Here is a 7,525-nt window from a genome sequence, read left to right on the forward strand (position 1 = left end):
TACATTAAAATATATATAGATATAGTTATATACTAATTTATAAAACATATACACATGTATACGTTAAATATATACTTCTATAGAAATATATACACGTGTATATGCACCATTCAATGTATATATACTACTACTTATAAAATATACTACAATATATATACATTACAATATATATAAATATACTTATATACTAAGTTATAAAACATATACACATGTATATGTGAAATATACACTTCTATAGAAGATATATACACGTGTATACGCACCATTCAATGTATATATACTACTACTTATAAAATATACTACATTATATATACATTACAATATATATAGATATACTTTAAATATACACTTCTATAGAAGATATATGCACAAATATACAAAACATATGCTACTTAATATAATAAATTAATAATATTTGGTAGTAAATTAATAATATATTAGAAGTAAGTTTTTAATTTAAAGTAGAAAACTAGAAATTCAATTTAAAATTTTAAATCGTTAAATGAAAAAAAATAAAAAACAAGTACTAAGGAGTGAATGAATTTGGGGAATTTTATTGATTGCAAAATGATCCAAAATTTATAATTTACATAAATGAAAAATCTATAAATTATGCATCATTTTTTCCAACTCATTCATGTTAATATTAATGGGAACTTGCATAGGATAGTCGAAGTCAACGGGGGCAAAACCATGCATTGGACTTGATTCTGCTAAGTTCTCCCGTAAAGTCATAATTTCTTCAAGTTTCAGCTCGTCACTCGGCTCTAGTTCCATTCCTTGGTTTCTTCTTTACGCTCTAATCCAATCTCTGAGGCAAACTAGAACATTCATTGCATTGCTTCCCAATGAGTGTCGGTTGTCTCCAAGCTGCTGTCGTCCCTGACTAAAGGCGCTCTTTGATGCAACGGTTGACATTGGAACATTCAAGATATCTCTAGCTAATCTTGAAAGCACAGGATATTGTGTTTCATTACTCCTCCACCAATCCAATGTGTTGATCCGTCGTCTGCGATCCTCTGGTTCTCTCATCAACACTGTTCCAACAATTTAAATCATAAAACGAATCAGAAAAATCACTATGTGCCGGCCTTTTAGAAGATGATGGCTCCTCAGGAGGGTGAGGAGCCACAGTTGGAGTGATATTTGTAGGTACGGCTAAATCAAATAAATCAGCATAGTGATTATATAATTTTTCTATGTAATCCTTTGCATCAGCCGTAGCCGTCCACAAATCAGGTTGTATTTGTTCAGAATCATGATTAGTATTTATTTTTAAGTTAGTATAAATAAGAGTACTAAATTGGCACATATTATTATATTTTATGCACGAATTTAGCATAGCACCAACCAAGTAAATAGGGGAAATCGAGAAAAAATATTTTTAAAATTTCGTAAACATGGCGCCAATAGCTTCTTTATAACATTCTTTATTTTTATATTCTTTTAGCAAACCAGAAATATCGGCTATATATGTCAAAATATTACAAATAGTAGGATACTAAGCATCGGAAAATTCAACCGTAGCTACATGAAATTTTTCTAAAAACTTAACAAGATCATTAATTACAACTCAATCAGAATTATTTAGCATGCAATCAGCAGAATCAGCAAATGAACCGCAATATTGGTTAAAAGCTAGTGTAATAGGAATTCTATATTTATAACAAGTTTTTAAAAATTCATACGTAGAATTCCATCTAGTATCAATTTCCTCAGGTATCAAAATTGGTGTAAGTTCATTTTCTTGACATTTAACTTTAAATTCTCTAATTCTCAATCTACAATTATTTTCTTGAATAAAATCAACGGCAAGATGAATTTTTTCAATATAAAGCTCAAAAAACTCAAGACCATCTTTTACAATTAAATTATATATATGACATACACACTTAATATGAAAAATTTCAGGTAAGGGCGGAGATAGCGTAAATTTTAATTTTTTTAAAGCAGTCTTGTTGTTAGAAGCATTATCAAAAGCAATACATAAAATTTTATTTTCGATACCATAATATCCGGCAATTTTAACAATAGAATCAGTAATAAATTGTCTAGTATGTTTACGATCTTCATCATATAAAAAAGCAAGAATACGTTTTTGCATCACGGAATTACTATCCATCCAATGACAAGTAACGGTTAAATAATTATTTTTATTTACAGCACGACCAAGATTAGAAGTTAGGAACAATCTACATTGAATATTTTTTAACAATGTTGATAAATAAAAACAATATTGTGAATGAAGTCTAAAAATATCGGACCGATAAGTAGTTCTAGGAATACCGTTAAACATAGGATTATAAATTGCTTGTATATAACGAATAAAGGCATCAGAAGTAGGAAAACTAAAAAGCAAACAACCCACAACTACCATTTTAGCTATTTCTTCCCGGTCCCTCAATTTATTATACTTCTTCGCTACGTGACCGGTTGCTGGGTCCATTCTAGTTTGTGTTGGTCCACCAACATCCCCACCATCTTGTGCAATATTCAACTCTCTTTTGTGATCTTCAGCTATATGTCTCATTAACGTACCCATACCCTTTGTTTGCATCCACTTCTATGCTTATATATTTGTTGACAAATATTGTATTGCAACTCAATATCTGATATACGTTCAAAAAATTGTCATGCAACAATAGTTCTTTTACGAGGTCTTGGGGCACTGGGAGGACGGGGAGGGAGATTAACCGATTCAGATCTAACGTTAGCATCTCCTACTGCGGGTGTCTCAGCAATATTTTCATTATCTTCGTCTAAATTAACCACATCTACTTCATTTTCTTCTTTTATACCGTAATTTTTCTGAGCTTCTACATAATCCATATCGTGAGCACCTACACCTATTTCTTCCTTAAAAGGTGTATCAAGCGGTACCGGAGGTGAAGGCACACGGGTATATCTACTACTTGAACTACCTCTACCACTAGTAATTCGCTTTTTACTACCACTACCGCTTCCGGGACAAAATTTTTAACACCTTTAGTAGCGAGGTTTCTTAATTTATCCATAATATAAATTAAATTAAACTAAAAATATTCAAAATACACAAATATAATAAAATTAAATATTAAACAATTAATACAATAAATAAAAATTAAACGCAAGAGATGGAGCGACAATACCAAATTTTGAAAGTATCCGAAGGTTGTGAATTTAGAAAATTCCGCTCATACTTTGTAAACGAAAAATTAAAACATTAAAGTGAACACTTTAAGAAATTAAATATATTGAATATTTGAGAATTGAGATTTGAGAGAAAATGAGATTAGAGAGAGTGAAAAATTGTGTGAAAAATGATTGAAGTTGTAGGGTATTTATAAAAAAAATTTTGGGATTAAAAAATACTTTTTAAAGTTAATTTTTTTTTTTAATAAATGGGCCCAAACTAGCTGTTTGGACCCAAAAACGGCTTTATAGCCGTTGGGCCAACGGCTAGTTTGGCCCAAAATTCTATTTTTTTTTTTTTTTTTTAAAAAGGTATCCGGGCCGGGTCGGGCAGGTTAACCAGCGGGCCTGGACCGGACTTGGTCCGGGCAGGGTTAGCCGTAACCCATTTTAAAAAAATAACCTGTCTGGGACCCGGAACCCTAAAGGCCTAAGGTTTACCTGGCCGGGTCAAACCGGACCGGATTAGTTACGAGGGCCGGGTTGGGCCGGCCTACTTGACACCCTTAAAATAAAATAATATAATAATTAAGATAATAAAATAATATAATCAAAACTAACCTTTACAAAAAAATCGATAAAGTCGATTAAACATTAATCTACCACCTGTATTAAACAAAACAAAACATCAAATACATAGGTATCCCAAAAAATAATATCAAACAAAATACTCTTATAGGCTATAATTTAGAATTTCACAAATAAAGAATTTTTTGTGTTTTTCTTAAACACATAAAATTAAGAAAACAAATATGAGTAATATCATATTATTTTTACATGTGAAGTAAATAACATAAATTTGTAAACGTAGTTAGATTTAAGGACTATACCTAACATTTAGAGAGGGATAAATTTCACAAAGAGTTTTAGAAAATCTCTCGATTCGCTGCTGTCTTTAGATGAATACAAAAAATAATATCCAAACACAAGGGATAAATAAGTGAAAAAATATTGGCTTAGCTATCGAACTAACTTTCCACCTTAATACTTGTCTTTTGTTGAATTTATATCTTTATATAATCCAATACACAATAAATGTGCTAGAAAAGTAAATATATGGGAGACTTGAGATCGATTTTCCTCACTGATAAATATAAATTTAAAACATTAATAAAAATTACATGTGATAGCAAAATTAGTAAAAAGATTCGAGAAATATGCATGGAGATTTTTCACCTTTCCATCTTTTTTCCTCTCTTTATATAAAGAACCCTAGATCTAATTTGAACTATATTAAAAGTCCTAAATATTAGGAGTTTTTACATAGTACACATTTTAATATAAATATAAATTTAGTTCTTACAATGTTTTTCATTAAATTTTAAGGTTAAAAGTTTTCAATGTTTGCAAACCTATTTAGGATATATCTTTTGTTGTTCTCGTTGAGCTTTTGAAAAATTAAATTCTAGACGCTAATTTAGGATTTTTTTTTTCTATTTTGAGGGGTTTTATATGATTTAAGATTCTCTTCTTCTTTTCAAGAATAGGGTTTTTGATTTCTTTTTACACGTTCATGCTTTCCTTTTTAAGTTTTTTCCTTGATTTTAAATAAAAAATTATATAAATAAAATAATTTTAAAATAACTTAGAAAATAGTTAATGACAAATTTGTCTATTGCGAAAACTTTTAATGAAGGGTAAAAGTTTCAAATCATTTTTCTAAGGGTATTCACAGTTTTAATATATTATATATTATATATTATAGATTATAGATATAGATATAAATACCATTTCAAATCGACAAACATATTTACTGCTAATAGTCATGACCACCAATGCTGTCATATAAATTTTCAAATATTTTACTGGTGCAATATTAAATTAATATAATATTTAGAAAAAAGTCATCATTTCCACCCTAAACTATACACGAAAAGTCTAGGTCACACTTAAACTATCATAGTGTCCTATTACACATCTAAACTATAAAAAAGTGAAACTATTTTCACCCCAAAAGGTAAGAACCAGTCACATAATGGAGAGTGATTTACTCTCGTGCCACATCATCGCCAAGTCATTACCACATCAGATATTATGTCTTTTTTTTTAAAAGTCCAGATCACCCATTACTTCTTCTTCACCAAAATCATCATTAACAACATCATCATTAACACCACCATTAACACTAAAAGTCCACCATTAACACCATTAACACCATCATCATAAAACTCAAATCTTCACCGCAATAATTTTAAAAACACTATAAATTTAATTATCGGAATCATAATACAATCATTAGTATCACAAATCTCAAACACCCCTTCTCTCACAATCAAAATGCACATCCTTTCACTGTAATTATATAACAACTTGATTGTCAATAAAGCATATTGCACAGTTCTTGATAACCCATTTTTCAAGAATTTTATCAAAAGTTTTAATAGTCCACCAAATTTTATCAAAATTTTTAATAGCATTCTGAATCAGTATTGTTGGGGATATGCACACACAACACTATCCAAAGGGTCTTCCATTTTTCTTTCATCCAGAGAACAATACACAGCTACACCACACCCGATCGAAAAATAGAAAAGGCATAAAGAGAGTAGAGAGAAGAGAGAGGGGGAAATGGAAAGAAATCGAGAGATAAGGAGAGGAAACAAAGACAGCGAATAGAGTGGGGGGAACGGTCTGTTTTTCTGGTAATAGCTTCAATAAGATTCCGGCCAGAGCAGTAACAACTTCCTTTCTCTCTTTACTAGCTTTTCAATTACTTTTTAAAACCATAAAATTCTTCTTATTGATTTCATCACAATCGTAAAATTCTCCGATTTTTCTTTCGTATATAGCTAAATTTCGTAAAAATTTAATGTGTGTGAACGAAAAAAAAAGAACTGACGGAGCTTTGAAAATATTTGGTCAGACACTAGCGATGGAAAAATCGTATATAGCTTGCTTTTTGTGTTTCACCATTTTTTTTGACCGACGTCGATTCAAGATGGGATTGAAGGAGAGAAAATTTGTGTGAGATGGAGGAAGGGTGGGGGTATTAAAGAATTTTTTTGTTTTTGGACGCGCCTTTTTTTTTAATTAAATTTTATTTCCACATCAGATTTAGGGTGGAAATAGTTTCACTTTTTTATAGTTTAGGTGTGTAATAGGACATTATGATAGTTTAGGTGTGACCTAGACTTTTCGTGTATAGTTTAGGGTGAAAACGATGACTTTTCCCTAATATTTAATAAAAACAAGTTTTATGCATCCAATATTGAGAAAACAGATAGTTTTAACTATTTCAATTAAATACACATTTTAATATGTTCTAATATTAATAAGAAAATGATGTTTTGCTCTGACCAAATATGAACATAATAAGTTGTCTTGTAATAAAATCAGTTATTCCCTATATCTTCTTGATTGCTTCTTTTATACCCAAAACTCAAGAGAAAAAGGACATTAAAAAACCTCACTACGAATGCGATTAAAAAATGAAAAAAGGGTCAAATTTATCACTCTGTTTTAAATTTGCTAAATATAATTTTGTCATATTTTAAAATTAAATTTACCTTGCTGTCATATTTTAGAGTTAAATTTATTATTTTACTTTATACAATTAACTAAATATACTGTTCGTCAAATTTTGGGGCTAAATCTATCCTAAATGTCATACTTTGAAGTCATATTTAATCTCATTGTTAAAAAAAATTTCACCCATACACCTCATTTTAAGCTCAAAGCAATGTTAAATTTTTATTTTTTAAAAATAAATAAAATTCTAATTTAATTTGCCTGATTCGACCAACAAAAAATACACAAAAATAAATTATTTACAACCGAACAAAAAGTAAAATAAAATTTTTTGTTGGTTAAATTTTTTAAACAAACAAAACTACTTCTTTTTCAACGTACAACGTTGGCAGATTGTTTACAACTGAACAAAAAGTAAAATGATTTTTTTTGTGGTTCGAGTAGGGGTCCAACGAATTAGATTAGAGTTTATTTAGTCTTTAAAAAATGCGTCATTTAATGTTGATTTAAGCTTTTTTATTAAAAGAAGGATACATGTGAAAAATTTCTTAAAACGAGAATAAATTTGATCCTAATATATGGCCTCAAAATTAAATTTGATTCTAAAACAGGACAAAATATATATTTAGATAGTTTTAAAAATAAAATAATAAATTTAATTTCAAAATATGATAATAAGAATAAATTTATCTAAAAAAATATGACGAAGAATATATTTATTTAATTTTTCAATTTAGAGGGTGTAAGTTGAGTGAATTAATTAAGGGTGACAAAAGAGAGTTGAAATGTAAAAAGAGTGACTCAAGTCTTAAATATTAGATGTAGGTGACAAATTTATAATTAGAATTAATAATAATTGACTTTCTTTTAAATAAATCCTCAAGTT

Source organism: Capsicum annuum, chromosome 1 (genome assembly GCF_002878395.1).
Source record: "Capsicum annuum cultivar UCD-10X-F1 chromosome 1, UCD10Xv1.1, whole genome shotgun sequence".
Classification (NCBI taxonomy): domain Eukaryota; kingdom Viridiplantae; phylum Streptophyta; class Magnoliopsida; order Solanales; family Solanaceae; genus Capsicum; species Capsicum annuum.